Below are 4,392 nucleotides of genomic sequence, written 5' to 3'. Positions count from 1 at the left end.
TTCGTGAGAGAGAGAGAGAGAGAGAGAGAGAGAGAGAGAGAGAGAGAGAGAGAGAGAGAGAGAGAGAGAGAGAGAGACCCGGTGTTACGTTTTCTAAGTTCCTCCAGCTAGGCCCTGCCCCCTGTCGGTTCCAGAACCTTCCAAAATGGTGCCATTAGCTGTGGACCTAGGGGAACATTTCAGATCCAAGGACTCACGGAACTTTGGACAGTTCCTTCCATCTCCTCCCCAGACTGGGCCAATTCAAACCACCAGTCAGCACAAACAGAAGAGAAAAGGGGTAAAGGGTGCACAGTGGGGTGCGCCTCAGGCTCTGCTGACAATTCCACCAAAATGGCTACACGGTCAGGAAACATTGCCCGGAGTTGCAGTGTTACAAGACGCTGGCCAAGGACAGGGCCATGGAGAGTGGCCCATTAGATGTAAAGATCCTCTGTCATCCTGCGGCCTGGCTCCTCCAGCTGTCAGCCATCTGGGGCCACCGCCCTGGTCCTCGGCTTCCCGTGGCCTCTGACAAGATGCTGTGTAGCGAAGGTCTTCTGGGTACAGATGGCAGGGGAAGTTCCATATGCACAGGCAGGCATGCAGAAGACTCGGCCAGGACGTGTGTGTGTGTGTGTGTGTGTGTGTGTGTGTGTGTGTGTGTGTGTGTGTGTGCAAAAGAGAGAGAAGATATGATTATGTCTGTGCATGAATGTGTGTGAAAATAACCATGTGAGTAAATGTACATGTGTGAATGAATGAGTATGTGTTTGTGTGTGTGTGTGTATAGACACATACAAGTGAGTATCTATGATACTATATAGATGCGTGTGTGTGTGATTGTATGTGCATGTGTGTGAGCGTGTGTAGGTATGAATGTATGACTATGTGTGTCTGTGTGTATGCGTGTGTGTGTGATTGTGTGTTCATGCATGAGTATGTGTGTCTGTGTATATGAGTGTGTAAGTATATATATGTGATTGTGTATGCATGTGTGTGAGTGTGTGGGTAGGCATGAATGTATGAGTTTGTGTGTGAGTATATGTGTGTATATGTAAATGCGTGTATGCGACTGTGTGTGTACCAATGTGTGTGAGTGTGTGTGTCTGTATCTCTATTCGGATGCTCATAGGTGTGGGAGAGTGTGGGTGTGTTGTGTAGGTGTGTGTGTTTGTGTGGTTATCTGTGAGTGTGTGTATACATGTGAAGTTTTGTGTATGTGTGCCAACATATGTGTAGGTGTATATGTGTGGATGTGTGCTCAGGTCCATGTGTGGTCGGAGGCCAGAGGAGAATGCCAAATGCCAGATCCTATCAGCCCCTCCCCTATTCCCTTTAGTCTCTCAAGGATCCTAGCGCTAGGCTGGCTGTAAGCAAGCCCTGGTGACTGACCCTCCCATCTCCACCCCACACAGTGTGGGCCACCCCCAGCTTTTACAGGGATGCTATGGATCCAAACGCAGTCCTCACATCTCACAGCAAACACTCTTACCCACTGAGGCATCTCTCCAGCCCTAGAACTTTTATGGAGAGGGGGAAAAAAATGAAGGAATAGGGAAGTGATTAAAAGAAAAAGATATGCCAGGCCACCAAGCCTGGTGTAAGGCCTTGTTTTGTTTTTTAATGGGATCCATGCTCCATATGTACTAACAGGGAGAGGTGTCTGAGCTGCTGCTGACTGGGAAAAGTGAGATGCACAAACATGCATATTGCATGATAGCTTTATGTTTTGTAAAACATCCATTAAAAATGCATGCGTCTGTCTCTATGTGTGGAGAGGCATGGAAACAGTCCATGAGGGTCGCTCACGGCCCTGAAAGCAGCAGTTAGGTGGATGAGATTCAGATGTGGGGGAGCCAAGCCAGGGAACTTGGGGGTTTTTTGTCTAAATTGTTTCACTCTGTAACAAAGAGAATAGATGTGCATAGCACTCACATGATTGGAAAAGAGCCAAGGGGTGGGTGGGACGCTCGCAGCCTTGCCAAGAATAGCAGGAGAACTCCCCAACAACCCAGCTGACCACCTGAAAGGAACCTGCTCAACAAGCTCCAGTGCCTTTAACAAAAGGCTGCCTGGCAGCTGCTGAGGGAGATGGGACAGATCCAAGTGGGAAAATGTTCTCAAAAGCTGCAAAATGATGCTCGAAGTACAAACTGTGGCTTTTAAAAGGAAGACAAGTTATTCTACACCTAGGGGGAAGAAATTCCTACCAGACCTCCGTGGAGAGGGAGCAAAGAGACTGCGATGCAAAGGCCAGGGCTCAGATCCAGTGGCCCCTTTACCTCGTCTTAAAAAGGACATCAGGAGGGACCTAGGAAGATGGCTTAGTCGGTAAAGCACTTACCACTCAAGCAAGAGGAGCTGAGTTCAAATCCCCCGGCACCCACTTGAAAAGCCAAGGGTGTCAGTATACACCTGTGCTGGGGAGGCAGAGGCAGGAGGACCCCTGGGGCTCACTGAGCTCCAGATTCCGTGAGAGACCCCACCTCTGGCTGGGGGAAGAAGACATTTAAAATTCTCACATACTTCTTTATTGCTTGATTTTAACAGTGAGTTCAGATCACTTTGTATGTGAGTGTGTGTGTGTGTGTGTGTGTGTGTGTGTGTGTGTAATGCTTTGGGAATTGAACCTCACCTATGACTGTTTCATACTCTATCCGTGAGCTACATCTCCAACCCTTTGAGTAACAGGGTCCTACAAAGTTACCGAGGCTGGCCTTGAACTCCCGCCTCAGCCTCCCAACTAGATGAGATTATAGGTCTGTCCCATCTTTAAAAATCTAATGACGGTCTGGGATTGTAGCTCAGTGGTCCAGCCGTTGTCTGGGACGCGTGAGGCCCCAGTTAGCATCCCGAGCACTGCAAAAATCATCTGAAAACCGAAAGAGACCAGCCAACCTCACTGTGCCCGTGGTGGACCCATCCTGCCAGGCTCTCCCCTTGGCACTGTCTTGGCATGCACGTCTGCGCTGTCCCTGGCTGCAGCCTCTGAGAGCATATAACGGCTGCCAGCTCCACCCTGACAACACTGCCTGCAATTCTAACACTGTGATTGTAAAGGAGCACAGAGAAAATGAAACAGACTCTCTCCAAACACACCCCCACTCCCTGCCAAGGGCCCAGGACCAGGGGGATCGAAGGAAGGTGGGTGACAAGCAGTCTCCTGTCTCCTGCCTGCACTCTGTGATTTAATATCATTTTGACATTTCTTCAGCTGAGTGGCAGCCAGGGCTCCAGTCGCATGAAATCAGGCAGATAAAAGCCAGAGCAGAGGGCGCTGAGACCTTGGCTCCCTGTCATTTTGTCACCGGCTCTCCCAGAGGCGAGCCGGCGCATTAAGCTGCCGAAGTCAATAAAGAAATAGATCAGGGATGAAGGTGGAAAGAGATTGAGAACCCACAAAAATGTGCTCTTTACTCAAGAGTCCCGGGGAGAAGGGCCACCACCGGGGTTCTGTGCAATTGTACAGGAGAGACTCTGGGCTGCTGGCAATGGAGTCAAGGGGTTCCATCTCATGAGCTGACCATCTTCTATGCACCCAGACAGGATACCACCTCAGACAAGATGGGCAAGGCAAGAGGTCCCAGATAATCGCCACGACTGTCTTCGTTTTCTTTTCCTGTTACTCTGACAAAACACACTGACAAAGGCAACTCGTGGAGGGGAGAGATGTTTGAGGTCACAGTTCAGGGAGTGGTCCGCCATGGTGAGGAAATTAAGGCATAGAGGCGGGGGAAGCGCCTGAAGCAGCTGGGGTCCACCGCAGTTCTAAGAGTGCAAAAGATACACCCCCCTGGTCCTCAGCTCCCTCCATCCGTTCATGCAGTTCCCTTCCCAGCCAGGGAATGGCGCTGCCCACAGTGGGCTGGTCCTCCTACCTCACTTACCCCAGTCTAGATCATCGGTCTCTCCAAGGCCCTTTCCCTGGGTGATTCTATGTTTTGTCGGGTTGACAATTAACCTTCATTATCCCAGTGATGAGTTTGTAGCCTAATAATGCTAAATATGTAATCATCTCTGCTTGCTTGTCTATTGATGTCCTAAATCCTCAACATTGTTTTATTTCATATACAAAAACACCTTCTGAAGGGCTGAAGAGATGGTTCAATGGCTAAAAGCACCTGTCACTCTTCCAGAGAACCCAGGTTCAATCCCCAGCACCCACATAGCAGCTCACAACCATCTGTAACTCCAGTTCCAGAAGATCTGATGCCCTCTTCTGGCTTCTGTGGGTACTGCATACCCATGGTGCACAGGCAAACATACAAAGTACCCATGCACAGAAAATAAAAACTTTAAATATAAAAAGAAAAAAAAGACACTTTTTAATGCAAAAAAGAAAAGAAAGAACCCTTTTGTAAATACAAAGCAAGGGAAAACACTTTACTACAAAAGGGAAAACACTTTATG

This window comes from Mus pahari, chromosome 6, assembly GCF_900095145.1.
Source record: "Mus pahari chromosome 6, PAHARI_EIJ_v1.1, whole genome shotgun sequence".
NCBI classification, from domain to species: Eukaryota; Metazoa; Chordata; class Mammalia; order Rodentia; family Muridae; genus Mus; species Mus pahari.
The sequence above is the reverse complement of the archived record's forward strand: the minus strand, read 5'-3'. Positions refer to the sequence as shown.